We start from the raw sequence: 16,349 nt of genomic DNA, 5'->3' as shown, positions 1-16,349 counted from the left end.
CTCCCCGCAGGTGTTGAGGAAGTGCAAATCCCGGGCTTACCAAGCCCTGCCCTGCTTAAGCGACCGACGCTTTGTGCCCCTCCTCTTGGCCGCTCCCGCCGCAGCGGCCGACTGGGCCATGGCTGAAGCTCGACTGGAGGGGTAAACGGGTGGGTTCGGCGTTCCACCATTGTGACTCAAGCCGTGATGCAGGAGCGCCTAACTGCCCGCCTCAGGAAGCCCACCCGGTGGCCCTGCTTAACCGTCTGCTCTGGAGCTGGCGAACAAGCTTCCCTGTTGAGCTGCCTCCTGGTGGGTTTGGCCGGCTGTTAGGGCAATCCCTCGCCCTGCCCCACTATTAAGGGGGCTTTTCAATACGTCGCTTCCCGATCATTTATCGGCTGTTACCTCTGGGGTGGAAATCAGCAGGGGAAACTGCAGGTGTTGCTGCAGCCACGTCCTGGAGAGACTTTTTCACATGAGGAGTGAAAATGATTTTTTAAGTCTTAAGGAAGGCGAAGAAGGAAGCCGTGGAGTAAACTGGGCAGATTAAAGTGCTCGGGGCAGGAACGGCACTGTGGGGCAGGCCTTGTCGCAGGAGATCCCGCTAGCTTTTCATGCCTGCAGGGAGTCTAGGTAGTGGTGGTGTCTGGTTTAATTAAAACGACCTTCCTCATTACTTTAGGAACTTAATTACCACTCCACTTACGCTTCAGGGCTTTGGCCAAAGAAGGTGCCAGAGCCCTGGACGCAGACGTGGCACGATCTGGTAGCGGGGCGCAGGCAGGGTGCGAGCAGGCTGTAGGAAGGCTGCCGCGGGGCCGTGTGGGTGGTGGAAGCAGCCCGGCAGAGGGCACGGCAGCCCCGCGCAGGGCCTGCCCTGGGCCTGCGACTTGGAGGTGCTTCTTCAGTCGGCTTCTCCATTTGTCTCCCTACCCCGCGTGTTTTAGCTGAATCCTGCAGCCGAGAGCTGGAGGGGGCGCAGGGCGTTTGTTCAAATTCCCGGGTGAGGAAAGATGCAAGGATTTCCTCGGTTTAGCTCTGCGAAGCCAAGACTCGTCTGCAACACTCCTGCTGTTTCTCTCCACGGCTAAATCTGCGCAGAGGAAGCAAGAGCGCTGAACCCACTGCACAATATCCTACAAACTAGGAAAGGAGGAAGCATGGTCTTTTGGGGAAGGGGTCTTCCCTGCCCGCAAGGCAGACGTGGCACACATGAGGCTCGTACAGCTGCCTTGCACCGCTTGCTGCCCTGTCAGCAGGCGCTGCGCCGGGAGCAGGGACGGTGCTGAGGTTTCTCTCCTGCCCTGGGACCCCCGCACCCCAAGCGCAGGTGCGGACCCAGCCCTAGGGCTGCAGGATTACTCTGAGAGGCACGTCCCCCCAGCTGCGATATCCTCCCCCGTGCAGTATAACCCACCGCAGAAGTCTCAGGGTTCAGAAAAAATAGGAGAGATCTTCTTAGGAATTGTGTTTGCTATTTTAAATGAGCTCCTCTGTGCCTCCTGATAACACCACTTCCTTATCCTCACCAGGACAGTGTAAGGACAGTGATTTTAATGCTGTTAAATTATTTTAAAACGCCTGTGTGAATGGCTTTGCATGTTCTGGAAGAGTACCTGTGACAGCAGTGTCAGTGCATCTTCAGTGCCCATCTGATGTCCTGTGCAGCCTGAAGGTTTTGTCTCAGGCATGTGAGGACAGTTAATGTGGAGTTACATGATCTGATTCTTTTTTACATGGTGTTTGGTATTAAGACTATTGCGACCTCTAAAACATCAATAACCAAATCATATCAATGACCAATCATATGAATCAATAACCAAATACATAAAGAAGTTAGAATTCCATTAAATTAATGCCACCAGACTGAGAATCTTTCTTCTTGGAGTTGGGTGTCCTGTCATACCTTACATGAAATGTTTTTTTTTAATCTCTCACATATATGGCAAAAATTTCCTTTTTTTTCCTGAAGGAAAATATAACAATAGCTAGATGTACAAGAGGCTATATGTTGTAACTCCTGGCATGTCTTTACAGTGCAGTTTTACATTGGTTACATTTCTCAATCCCTGTAATTTATGCAGCTGGTGGTTAACTTCATGACTTAATTCCTTACTATGCCTTTGAGCTTCTTGCTCAGTACATTGATGTGTAATGACTCAAAATTATGACATTTGGTGCATGTAAATCCAGAATCCTGTTACTGGCCATTTAAATATGCATGCATTACCTGTGTCCCATCTCTGATCCGATAGTGAATACAGATAATTACAGAATCTGGGCTCATTAATTGTGCATTACCCAAAGTCTCTACCTTTAGAGCAGCTTCAGTGTGAAAGCAATGTAGTTCACATATTTGAATGCTAAAGCAGCGTGTTTCAAATTTGTGGGATAACAAAGTAGTTCCACTGAATAATTAATTTTGGGGCTAGAGCAATGATTGGTAATGTTAGGTATACACCTAATTTTAGGTATATAAAGCATAATATACTTAATCTGTCATTAAAATCTCTTTACTTTACATGTGTTCAAGATGATGTCCAGGTGGCACAGTGCTATGCCAGAGAGCTGTTTGCCAAAAAGATGTTTCTCCGTTCCCTCCACCAAGACACCAAGGTCTAACACCAAGAGGGACCATGTTAGCTCAGTGGCTATGATCCCCATTGTCGCAAGGCTCTGGGCACTGCGCCCTACAAAAGCTGCCGCTGCCTGTGCTTTCACTTACTGCCTACAAAAAGGGGCTTGGCGCGTGGGTCTGGAGCTCAGCACTCCCAAACAAGCACTGCGAGTCTCAGCAGTGCGCGTTTGCTGATGCTTTCACATCACTCACTCACTGATCTTCACAATTCTTTGCCTTGGGTATCATCCCACTAAATACGATTCAATTTGTCAACATAGCTGCCTTATGACTCGTGTGTGTTTAGCTGGTCAGCCCATTTTGTACAGTCACTCTCTATCAAGTCGGATCTCATGTGACAGCAGAAGCGGTTGGAAAAAGTAGGTTGGAAAAAATTTCACCCTGGTTAGCTCTGAGGCTGAAACTTGGTCGCTCTTTCCCACTGCCCCAGTTCAGCAAGGTTACGCATTATAATGCAGTGCCTGTAGTTAAGGTGCATTTATAATACTGGTTCACATCGGTTGCATTTTTCGTTCCCTGTAATTTACATAGCTGAAGGTTAAGTTCATGGCTTCACTGTGTATTATCCCTTTCAGTTTCCTGCTCGGGATGGGAATAGCTCTAAGCACGTCTCTGTCCAGCAGCCCCTTTAAGCCTGTGTTTACGGTGCATCGTAGCTGGTGGGGCATATTTCACTCACGTGCCCGTGTCTCCAGCGTGCCTGGCTGGGTAACCTCATGCACATGCGAACATGGTGCCTAACAGCACATCGTGGGAGCAATGATGACTTTCCTTTGAGGACCTCGCAGCTTGTCCCTGCTTCTCACCCTAAAACAGCCACTCCAGGAGACAGACTCTGTCTCGTGCCCAAGCAGTCAGTCTGGGCAGCCTTACTCAGGACGTAAAATTGCAGAGCATGAACTCAACTCCTGGATGAGCTGAGAAGGGCATATCTAGATTCATGTCTGTCTTCTCACCTGCCCACTGACGCCTCCCAGACATTCCTCCTTCCCCGTGGGCTGTCGTGGTGTCATTTGTCACAGCTCAGAAGGGACACCACCATCTCCACCACCTTGTGGACTGAGAAGGACTCTGAGTGCAGGGCAGGTGTCTCTCAGCTTCCCATCACCATTGTCATGGCAGGGGCTTGCGTGGAGGTGGCACATCATCTCCCGAATCCCAGCTGCCTAACAGTGCAGTGTTTGGTCCACATCTGATCTCGGCTCTCCACCATCCTCGTCCTGGGGTGACACTGCTCGTAAGCAGGGCAGGATTCACACTTTGAGATGCCATACTCCCACCCAAGCCTGGAGAGCCGGACCCCTGCCCACAACCCCCTGGGCCCATGCATTGGAAGAGGAGATTGGTGTGCTGTCCCTAGTGCCCACTCTGAACACAGCTGGTGGTGTGGTGGCCATAGGACCTTCTCAACTTCATCCTGCCGTGCCTTCAGGGCAGGTGGTTAATGTTGCCTGAGGGAAGCAGAAGAGGAAGGCAAGAGGTGGGAAGGCAAGGGATGGGAGGGGATGGGAAGGGAAAGCAAGGCAAGGGAGAGCAAGGTAAGGTCAGGGCAAGGCAAGGCAAAGGAAGGCAACATAAAGGAAGGTGAGGCAGGGCAGAGGGCACCTGAAGCACCCTGGCCAGGTCTCCCAGCCTCATTTTGAGGTCAGGATGGGAAGTCCCACCTGCCCTAATATTCCCCCACCTCCCACCCCCATGCGCTCCCAGCCAGGAAATGGGCCCCAGGGGGGCAGCAGCAATGCCCAGGGTGGGCGTGCTGGTGCTGGAGGCCTCTGGGAGAGTGCCCGGGTTTTGGCTGGGACAGAGTTAATTTTCTTCCTAGTAGCTGGTACAGTGCTGTGTTTTGGATTTTAGTATAAGAATAATATTGATAACACACTGTTGTTTTAGTTGTTGCTAAGTAATGTTTACACTAGTCAAGGACTTTTCAGCTCCCCATGCTCTGCCAGGTGCACAAGAAACTGGGAGGGGGCACAGCCAAGATAGTTGATCCAAACTGGCCAAAGGGCTATTCCATACCATGTGACGTCATGCTCAGTATATAAACTGGGGGAAGTCGGCCAAGGGGTAGGAATCGCTGCTTGGGGACTGGCTGGGTGTCTGTCGGTGGGTGGTGAGCAGTTGTACCACTTGTTTTTTTTCCTGGGTTTTCTTCCTCTCTTGCTCTCTTGTTGTTTTCCTTCTCATTACAATCTCGAAATGTTATTCTTTCATTGTTGTTTTGTGCCAATTATTAAACTGTTCTTATCTCAACCCATGAGTTTTCTTACTTTTGCTCTTCTGATTCTCTCCCCCATCCCACCGGGGGTGGAGGGTGAGCGAGCAGCTGTGTGGTATTTAATTGCTGACTGGGGCTAAACCACAACAGAGAGCCCAGAGGAGTCTCCACTCTGAACTGTGTTTGGAAAGGGGCTGCAAACCAAGACCTTGGAAAGTCTTGGTGTGAAGACAGAGTGCCTAGTCAAGGCCTCCAGCCTGCCCAGCATCTGTTGTGGCTGACAGCAGCGGTCCTCCTGACACCAGGTCTCCTGACTGCGGTGCTCCCGGGGCTTTATTCCTGGCCCTCTCTAGTGCAAGTGAGCGATTATACTTGACCACTTGCTTCCCAGATCCACCACTCTTTATCACATTTCATCAGCGGCTGCTGGATTCATGGACCCTCTGGTCCCTGAATGGCACTGGCCTGAGTGGTGTGTGCGGTGGCCATCTCCCTTGGGATGGCTCCTTGGCTGCACAGTGTGACTTTATTTACCTTTTCCTAATAAGATGGGGCTGTGACTAGTGGGCCAGGTGCTGCTGTCATGTGGCGAGCTGAGTTGTGTCCTTCTTCTGTGGTCGAGGGCAAACAAAAATACCGTGGTGCAGAAAACAATGCTGGTGATGATGACTTGTGTCCCTGCGATGCCATGTTAAACTTCCTAAACATAGCCAGCTTTTTTTTTTAAGCAGATGCTGAACTTTGCAGATGCGAATTGCCAAGCCCTGGAAAGAGAAGATGCAAAAGCCCTGGAAAGAGAAGATGCTGGCAGGCTCCTGGGAAGGGACTGCACTCTCAGCACAGCTGTGGCCACATTAGGAGGATGCTGCTGGGAAAGCTGTCATGGAAGCAGGGTTAAACTCGGCTGCTAGACGGAAGGGCACAGGCGCTGGCACATGTGATCGCAGAAGAAATGCAGAGCCACACATTAAAGCCAATCCTATTTACTGGGACAAAACCAGCTTCTGAAGCATGCATTCATGTCCCAACTGTGAGCTAGCTGTCAAAGGTCTCCTGGACTTCTGCTGCGTTGGCTGGTGATGAAGAGAGGCAGGAATGAGAGGAGGACTACAAGGAAACTGCTTGCAGTAATGATATGATGTACTGAGATGCAAACTCTCAATAATTTGAGTCATGCTCCCACATCTGGATCCTATGGAGCATCCTTGCAGCCACAGGGAGCTCTGTGAAAGCTTGGGCTGCAGGAGAGGAGCTGGGGCAAGCTTTTGGGGCAGGCAGCCCCACTCATGCTTGAGCATGGGCTGCAATTTGGGATAAATGCTCAGGGCAATCTGCATGTTCTTAGTGCATGGCAGGTGACTTGTATAGTGTGTAAATTAGGATTTTATTCTAGGATAATTACTGCATTCAGCTCTGGGGCCCACAGCACAAGAAAGACATGGACCTGTTAGGAGGCCACAAAAATGATCCAAGGGCTGGAACACCTCTCCTGTGAAGAAAGGCTGAGAGAGTTGGTGTTGTTCAGTCTGGAGAAGAAAAGACTCCGGGGAGACCTTATTGCGGCCTTTCAATATATAAAGGGGGCTTATAGAAAGATGGAGAGAGACTTTTTACCAGGACCTGTAGCAGGACAAGGGACAATGGTTTTAAACTGAAAGAGGGTAGATTTAGATTAGATATAAGGAAGAAATTATTTACAATGAGGGTGGTAAGACACTGGAACAGGTTGCCCAGAGAAGTTGTGGATGCCCCATCTCTGGAAGTGTTCAAGGTCAGGTTGGACAGGGCTTTGAGCAACCTGATGTAGTGAAAGATGTCCCTGCCCATGGCAGGGGGAGTTTACTAGATAGTCTTTAAAGGTCCCTTCTGACCAAAACTATCCTGTGATTCAATGATCTCAAGGATGTGCTTCCCTTTAACTCTTGCTTTCAGCAGGTGACTTAGTTCCTTATCAGTCCCCTTCGCTGCTCTTCCAGAAACTGTCCATCTGGGAGTGGGAGCCAGAGCTTCCTGCCAGGACAAGCCACTGGCAGCTGGATTCGGAGCAGAAGTGGACAAGCCATATGTAACTAGGCGAGGCCAAATTCCATTTTCTGTGGGGTGGTTTGCAGAAAGATGAAAAAGGAGGCTTTATGTGACAACGAGTCCTTTCAGAGGGGAGAATATTGCCAGCTTACAAAAATTTCTGAGCCTTCTCGCTTCCTTGTCCTGCAGCGCTTCTTCCTATTCTTCACCTAGATATTCAGAGCCTGATGTACAGTCCAGATTATCCCACAATACATAGTCAGGACTAACCATACGAGTGTGAATTCGTTGCACAGATAACTTGACAAACAGGAGTGAGTTCTGAGAAATACAGCCAGAGAGTGAACTCCCTTGAAAAATTGTTTCAAATTGCTTAAAGGCAGTTCAAAAGAGCATCAGAGAAAGGGGAAGTACATCATTTGGACTGATTTTTTTTAAAGAAACCAAAGTGCTGTTTCCCTCCTACCTTTCTCATGGTCCCTTGAAAACCCATAAACAAAAAATATTGCTGCTGTTTGTCAAACAGTGACAGCTGGGGACCAGCCAGGGAGTGAGCTGGTCAAGCAGCCCAGGAGACAGGTTATTCTGTAGAAGCACCTGAACCCACTGGTGGGACTGGACCTGCTCTAGCCTGCCCATTTCTCTTCTCATTCAACCCTGATGATGCTCGAGGAGTATTTCAGTGGAGGTGAGCAGCTGCAGGGGCATTGCTGCATCTCCTGGGTTGGCATTTGGGACCAGAGAGGATGGGAGTGTTTCCACTCACTTCGGAGGGCTTTAGGGTATAGGATGGGAGGTAACAGGTATTGACCCAGCATGATGACCGCTGCTCTCAGGCCAGGGGTCTTGGTGGTTGGAGCCAGAACAGCAGTTCTCTCTGGTCTGATGAGCTCGGATTCAGCGTTGCATTGGTTCAGTGACCCCTGCCCAACTTGCTAAGGAGCAGGGCTGAGTGTTTCCAAAGGAAAACTCACATTAAATGCTGCCAGAAGGCTCTGGTGACCATATGGAGCTGGGAGAGGGGTGGGGGCCAGACCTGACCTTTATTGTATGGAGGGCACTGCTGCTGACCCTCTCCCTGCCCCCCTGGGGTGGCTGTTTCCATGCAGCTCAGGTTGTTACACCCAGCACTCAGGGCTCTCTGCTAAATAAGACAATTAAATCTTTGAGTCCAGGTTTTAGTGTTTCCATGTGCCGCCAAGTATCTTAATCTGGGCTGTTTGGGGAATTTTTATCCCATGGATCCCTTGGTATGCCTGGAATGTTTGCTTTTCCTACTGTGTGCGTGTGTTTGAGGCACTCCTGTAAAAACAACAGCTTCCTGCCTGCCTCGTAAATCTTTCCTTGATTGGCAGAGTTGCCTTTGGTGATTAATCAAGGGGCGAGCTGAAGCTGACACCCTCGGGGAGCTCACTCTTTGCAAATGCCTGGCACATCGGTGAGAGACCTGAGAGGGGGACCAAGAGAGCTGGCTGGTCTCCAGAGCCTGCCGAGGAGACACATGTGGTGACACCGGTTTTCGGTAAGAGCCTGGGAGAGGAAGAAATAAACGGAAATTCCAGCGAGCTAAGGAAATACTCCAGAGGGCTGGGACTTCAGAGGCATTTTCTATTGTATCATTGAGCGTACAGCTAAAACATGCAGCTCCACTTGAAGGTCTTTGCTCAGTGGCCAACCTAACCTTCCCACCTTGGGCTGGGCTGGGGCAGGGTGAGTTTTACCCCATGCATGGATTAAGTTTTCTCCAGGAGATGGGACCAGGACATCGTAAAAGGGGAGACTGCTGAGAAGACCAGGAACACCTTGTTGGTGCACTTGGGCTTCATCTCCATGTTCCCCTTGGAGGTTTCCAGGTGTCACAGGCTCTGCCTGTATGCGATACAGGGGTGCCAAGTTAGCTCTGAAGAACAGGTCACGGTCACCTCCAGAACAACAAAAATAGCTCCAGCATCCTGGCTAAAGGGGCTCTAATTTGCCCCAGCTAATGCAGCTATTGCTCTTCTGACACATGAACTTGTGTGCCAGCACCATCTTTGCCCAGAGCTGGCTGTGGGATTCCTGAACTGATGCTGTGTTGTGCAGGGCAGATGTGTGGACGTGTCCCCGTGTTCCCAGAGGAGTCTCACCTTGGCAAGAAAGCTGGCTCATAGAGCAGAGCTGCAGGCTGCCAGCCACAGGGCCAGCCACAAACTTGTTACCACAAGCAAGAAGACCTTCAGCGTGGGAGTCTGGTGGAAACTTGCCACCAGAAAGTTCAGCACCCATCATTTTCAGGTCCTGGTCTTCACACTTTTTTCTTTGCTTTTCTCCATTGCTAGAGGCAGCATCCATGCTGTGTGCCAGGGGAGGGATCCTGCCAGGACAAGAAGGTCCAGGAACAGAGCACTTAAGCGTAGTGTCACAGCTGAGCAGGCAGCTGAGGAGTGTCTGTCCACTCCAGCTGAGCCACAGGGGGAGGGACAGGTAGCAGCACAGGAGTGCTGGGGACACACATCCCTGCATGGAGCAGCTGGTGTGGCTGCTGGCTGCTCCCTGGAGCTGAAGTATAGAAGGAAAGAGCATTTCTGCCATGCACAGCTGGTGACAGTCTGGGCAGAGTCCTTCAGTGTCTCCCTGCTCTGAGACAAACTGCTCCTGAGGCCCTGCCTCTGTTTATCTTGTGGGCTAATAAATAGGTGCTAGGTATGGGTCCTCCTGGCGCCCATCTCTCCACACCCGTCTGTGTCCCCCTGACAGACAAGACCAGAAGCCATACAGCCTGTGGGTTTCTCTCTGCTGCATCTTTGCTGGACAGCATTGGGTTTGAAGCTGCTGCTGCTCCACCTTTACACCCTGCTTTGCCTCAGCTGTGTTTCCTCCATACATTTGCTGGACTGGAGGGACCTATAGAGAGAGATGCTCTTCGCCGTCCCCTTTCCGCATCTGTCCTGATGCCACCCCAGCCGCTCTCATGACCATCACCATGTGCAACAGGAGAAGCTCAAAAACATGATGAGAGGGTATGGGGATGTTTCACAGCTGCTTTGTGCCCACGCAGGGTTTGCCTGGAGCTACATCTGAGTAATGAGCCCTCCAGTAATCCAGCTGCGTATTAGCAGTGACCAACCTGGTGACACCCTCACTGTCACCATGCCAGGGGATGTTCAATGCCGTTAAGGTGTTACCTTTATGTCTGGCACACTGTTCACTTGTATTTTCACCACAATGCAGCTCCCAGGCATGGCTCAGGTGTTTGGATGCAGCTGGGACCAATCCCAGCAGTGACACAGAGCTAGTCTGTCCCATGCTGTGTGGCCTTGGTGCCAGGGGCATTCCCGGACACATCAGATTTATTAACACAGAGTAGCTGGGAAGCCCTCTGCACTGCTGTGAGACCAAGCGAGCAGGAGCGAGTGTGGTGGCAGAGCCCTCAGCCAGGGAAGCTCCTGCAGACCTCTGCCTCCTTTAGACCGTCCGTCTAAGAGGTGCCATTTCTTACTGAGGCTTTTCCTGCCATCCTCCTGAAATCCTACTGGATTTCAGCACCCTCAGCCTTCTCCTGGACAAACTGGCAAGACACAAACGGGATGGGTGGTCTGCGAGATGGGTAGGAAATTGGCTCACAGGCTGTGCTCAGAGGGTGGTGATCAATGGTTTTGACTCCAGCTGGCAGGCTGTCACAAGTGGGGTCCCCCAGGGATTGATACTGCACCCCATGCTGTTCAATATCTTCATAAATGATCTAGACAATGGGATTGAAGGCACCCTCACCAAGTCTGTTGGTGACACCAAAGTGGGTGGTGAGGTAGACACGTCAGAAGGGAAAGCCATCTTACAGAGAGGCCTGGACAGGCTGGAAGAGTGGGCTAGCAAGAACTGAATGAAATTTAATGAAGACAAGTGCAAAGTCCTGCAGTTGGGACAACATAACCCAAGAGCCCAGCACAGGCTGGGACCTGTGTGGCTGGGAAGCAGCCTTGCTGAAAGGTACTTGCTGGGGGTCCTGGTGGACAACAGGCTGAACATGAGTCAGCTGAGAGCCGCTACAGTGACGAAGGCAGGTTGGATCCTGGGCTGCATCCGCAGGGGCATTACTAGCAGACATAGAGAAGTGATCATACCACTCTACTCAGTGCTTGTCAGGCCACACCTGGAGTACTGTGTCCAGTTCTGGTCCTCACAACTCAAGAAAGATGCAGACAGACTGGAGAGGGTCCAAAGGACAGCCACAAAGATCATCAAAGGGCTGGAGAACCTGCCCTATGAGGAAAGCTTGAAGGAGTCTTTACTCCCTGGAGAAGTAAAGCTCAGGAAGGACCTCATCACAGTATTCCAGTGCTTCGAGGGTGGCTACAAAGAGTATGGAGGTGCTCTCTTCACAAGGAGCCATATGGAGAAGACAAGGGGCAACGGGTACAAGTTATTGGGAGAGGTTTCATCTCAACATAAGAAGGAATTTTTTTATAGCGAGAACAATCATTCACTGGAGCAACCTCCCCAGAGATGTGGTGGAGTCCCCATTGCTGGAGGTTTTCAAGATGCACCTGGACAAGGTGCTACATAATCTTAGCTAGGCTCCCTTTCCCATGAAAGGTTGGACCAGATGATCTTTCCAGATCCCTTCCAACCTGGGCTGTTCTGTGATCCTGTGATCCTGATCTTCTCCACTCCCTTCCCTCCCTTCTTTACCCACTGTGTGCAGTTTCTGCCATCCCTTGGGGAGGACATTCATCATATCTTTCTCCCCTACCCACCACCCCTTTTTCCAAGGTTTGTAGGAAATTTATATTTTTGAGAGCTCTATGTCTCTGTGGGTGCAATGGGGCAACAACTTCCAACTTCACTGGAGGGGATGGGCTGACTGCCGCTCAACACCCTCCCACCCCAGCCACATTACCCGCATCTCCCGAGCAAGCCCTGAACAGCTCCAAGAATTTCAGGGGCAGATCCGGTGACTCTCCCAAGCCTTTGTGGCTCCAAAACCCAGAGATGCTGAAAACACCATGACAGTTGTCAGCTTTGGGCTTCAAAGGGAGAGCAGCAGGGAAGCCAGGAAGCCCATTGCCATCCGTCAGAAGGACATCCACCCCTCTGTTTGGGGGGGATGCTCTGCCATGAAGTTGCATGATTCACCTCCATGCTGTGACAAGATGCTCGTGCCAGGGCTTCTGCCACCGGTTGAGTTTCCTGTGTCATTCTGGTTCTTGTTGCACAACAAAACCTCATTAGACACAGTGCAAGCCAGCCAGCTCCTGCAGCGATCCACAAAGAGCAATAACATCTGCTCCCCTTTCAGGAAACGGGGAAATAAAGGAAAGCAGAAAAGGACAATTTAACATCCAGGAATGGAAATGACTCAGGGGGTTTAAAATGCAGAGAAAGAAGAGGAGGAGGAGGAGAAGGTCCCAGCCCCTTTCTGATGGCCACGTGGCTTTGTCACAAGTTTGCACATTGTCCCTTGCATTTCCTACCTTGTCCCTTACATCAGGGTTTGGCCCATGCTGCCTGTTTAGCAGGGCTGGAGGACACAGAGGCATCCAGTCCAAAATAATCTGACCTGTGAAAAGAGCCAGCAATAACACCACCGAGCCTGGTCTCCAGGGTTTCTCTTTCCCCCTAGGGATGCCTGGAGGCAAGCTGCTTCTTCCCAAGGGGATGGCTACCATCCTGGGGGACCTTGAGGTGACAGAAATGCTGCTGACCTCCCTCTTCCCCAGTTCAGGGGGCATGGCATGATGCATGCCAAGAACTGACCTTTGGGGTATCCCTCACCCTCTCTACCCTGCTCTGCACCTTGTCCCAATGCCTCTCCCTTGACACTTCTTTCTGTTGAGAAGAGCTCATACCCATCTCCTCCTTTCATGATAGCTGAGCAGCCCCTGAAGAAATGGAGGAGTCACCAGAGCTTTGAAGAATTTGGCCTTTTTATTGGTGTACTGGTAAGACATAATTATCTCTATGGCATTTAAATGGGGGAGAAAGGAAGATCCTTGCTTCTTTCCATCCATCCATCCATCCATCCATCTATCCATCCATCATTCCCACTGTATATTCCATATTCTGCAAGACAAAGTTTGTCTTTACAATTTCTCAGGCAGTTAAAAACCTGCTGCTAGCTAAAAAGACCAGCCTAGCTGCCCCAAGAAGAAGGTCTCTTGGAGGAGAGGGCTTGGGGGAACACCTGCTCTTTCTCCTGTTTGCTTTTGTTATTCCATATTTGCATGAAAATTTAAAAGCAGGTTGTTCAGTGGCTGCTGTCTCTCTTATTCCCGGTGCCAAGCTGCTGTACGAAAATGTCTCTCACTTCTGCAGAGGAGCTGATGAAACAGCAAACAGGGCTGTGGGTTCAACTCCAAGATCGCACATAGCTGTCCTCCCCATATGCAGGAGACGGCCACGGATGTGGGTGCACCAGGACACACTCCTTGCATCAGGCACCGATTCACCCGGAGGGGAGGTCCGAAGAGTGCCTGGTGCTTCTGCTGTGACCAGAGAATGGGGAAAGCAAAGTCCTCCCTCCAAATCCCTGTTTCCTATGGCTTCTGAGCAAAGGGCAGATGGTGGCAGGGACCCAGTGGGAGCTGCTCCAGGAGGCTGCGGTGCTTGGGTTCGGACACACTCCCTCCTCTGCTGGTGGAGCCATGGGGTGAGCCACTGCCAGGGAAGTGCCTAATTCAATACCCCACTCCGTGGTGGAGCCCTTTTCCAGCAGGACAGGAACACCACACTCACACCAGGAGCTTGGTGCCCACCTTGGCTGCCCCAGAGGGTACACCCCAAAACCACAACATGGTACCCATAAACACAGGGCTGCTTCCAGGCTGATGCCGTCCGACGTGCCTGCCCTTGTTATCCCTTTACTTTCCTCCTGCGGGTAATGCCTTGAGGTGGGAGTGCCTCTGGGTAAAGCTGCACAGCACAGAGTAGGATATGGGAACCTGGACACCCCGTGTGCAGGAGCCAGATCCCTCCAGAGAGTGGCCTAAAATCCCTCTAGACAGACCATCTGGTCTCTACAAGGGCAGGCAGGAGGCAGGAAAGGCAGCAAGAAGGCAACAAGTTCCTGCTGCACTTGGGGTCCAGCAATGAAGAACAACCCCTGCCCAAATCTCTCCTTCCCACTTCTTATTTCACTTAGCCTGTCCATGCATTGGAGACAGCTATTTGACATCCTGTTTCATAAAGCGTCATCATTAGGCACAAGAGCTAACAGTCCTTTTCTCTCACCCCCCACCGCAGCATGAGCGAGCCAGCGCTGCTCTTCCAGGATGGATAGTTCTCACTTCTTCTACATTTGGGAACACAACGCTGAGCTGATTTTGCCTTGGCTGCATTCCCAGCAGGTTATCCTCACAGCCAGGAAGATGTAAAGCTTCCTTAGGGATCCAGATGTGTGCGCTTATTTTCGTCACAAAAGAGTGATGGGGGTGGGGTGGCTGGTGTCCCTCTGCCCCTCTGGGTGCTACCCCCCTCCTTTTGCAGGTGGTGGCTCCAAATTAGGGTGCTGATCCCCCACTTGGCCATGGGGAGGGGGTACAGACAAGGAGGCCACATCAACTTGGGGGTGCTCCAGAGCAGAGACAAGTGTGCAAACATGGCCAGTGAGGGGGTGCTGCCCGTGGCCACCTGGCTGTGGCACTTTCCCGGGTGGGCACTGTGTCACCCCATGCTCCTACCCAGCGCCAGGGCAGGGGATGGAGCTGCTCCCTCTCCCGGCATTGCCAGAGCCATGGGGGGTTCCCTGCCAGACCTCCGGCAGGCGGGAAATCGCACCTAGCGTTTTGCATTTCTCAAGAAAGAGTGAAAATGCCTCAAACGTGAGAACGTGGCCAAATGACAGCAAAGGGCTTTGCTATGGAAATGCTGAGCGTTGTCCCCCAGGGCTGGTGGCTCCTGGCATCTCGCTGGGACACAGCGGGCAGCTGTGCTTGACCTTTGTTCTTGCTGGCATCTCCTTGGTGGATGCCGGTGATTGAAACCAAAGCCCCAGGTCCCACCATGCCAGTGCCAGCAGGTCAGGAACAATGACCCCCTTTCAGGAAACGGGGAAATAAAGGAAAGCAGAAAAGGACAATTTAACATCCAGGAATGGAAATGACTCAGGGGGTTTAAAATGCAGAGAAAGAAGAGGAGGAGGAGGAGAAGGTCCCGGCCCCTTTCTGATGGCCACGTGGCTTTGTCACAAGTTTGCACATTGTCCCTTGCGTTTCCTACCTTGTCCCTTACGTCAGGGTTTGGCCCATGCTGCCTGTTTAGCAGGGCTGGAGGACACAGAGGCATCCAGCCTCACTGCCTCCTTGCTGGGCGCCTGCGGTGATGGCTTCCCAAAGGCTGGGCAAGGCTTGGGGCTGCCCCCAGGGCTGGGAATCAGTTTTGGTGTTGCAGAGTGGCTGCTGGAGCTGGAGCCGGCAGTGGGGATGGCCAGGAGGGTGAAGCTGCGGCACTGCAGAAGATACTGGTGCGCACACCCAGGACCACATCCCTGACTGTGTCATGCTCAGGAATCCGTGTTATCCCGTGGATGAGCAGCAGCTGGGGAGTTTCCAGCCACGCTCTTCCCCTCCCTGAATTCCTGAGAAGGGGCTTTGTGAATGTATCTGTGGCATTACCTTCCTGGGTGTCTGATTGGTGGCGAACTGCAGCAAAAGTACCCTTGCTGGGAAGTGGGGATGTCCCCTGGGTTACCCAGGTGCCGGTTTTGGGATGTCCCAGCTGCACGGCAGGTGGTCATGCCCTGCCCCAGGAGAAGAGGAGAGCACCCAGGACAAGGTGTGGCGGGGAGCAGGAGTGACCCAACCTTGTGCGACCCTCACCTGGGGCCAGACCCAGCATCCTCCCAAACAAGGGGAAGTCTCAGAGCTCCGGCTCTGGGCCAGACATCCAAGACATGGAGGCAACCTGCTCTTTCCCAGAGCAATGGGGCAGGCAGGAGCAGTGCTGGAGCCATGTCTCAGGGGACGGCTGCCCATGGAGACGTCCCCATCAGCCTCTTTCCAACGGGGCTGGCCCTGGTCCCCCCATTGCTCCAGCTGAGCCTCCACCAAGGCTGCTTGGGTTCCCCCTGGGCAGGAAGGAATCTTTCCTCTCTCCACCAAGGAAGAGCCTTATCAGTCACCAGCTCATGAAGCAGCAAGAAAAGGAATGAGGGGAAAGAGCAAAAGCCAAGAGGACCCCATTCCTACCCGTACCTTCCCCAAGCACGTTGAGGAGTGTTCCCTGTCTGAGTCGCAGCCATGGGAAAAGTCACGGGAATGGGGTTTGCCCAATCACACTGCAGCACCCCAGGCCATGCATCCCCATGGGGACACCCCCAAAATGGCATGACTCCCTTTTCAAGCTGCTGGAGAGAAACCGGTATCAGAGGACATGGAAGAGGAGTCATGATCAGGCCTGGCATCTTGTGGGGCTGTCTCCAGGACTGGAGCACCTGGCTGGGATGCTGGGTGGCAAGAGGAAGGGCCTGGGTGCTGCCTTTGCTCCCTGCCCACAGGGTTGCAGCATCCCCGT

The sequence above is a fragment of the Ciconia boyciana genome, chromosome 7 (genome assembly GCF_034638445.1).
Source record: "Ciconia boyciana chromosome 7, ASM3463844v1, whole genome shotgun sequence".
Classification (NCBI taxonomy): Eukaryota; Metazoa; Chordata; class Aves; order Ciconiiformes; family Ciconiidae; genus Ciconia; species Ciconia boyciana.
The sequence above is the reverse complement of the archived record's forward strand: the minus strand, read 5'-3'. Positions refer to the sequence as shown.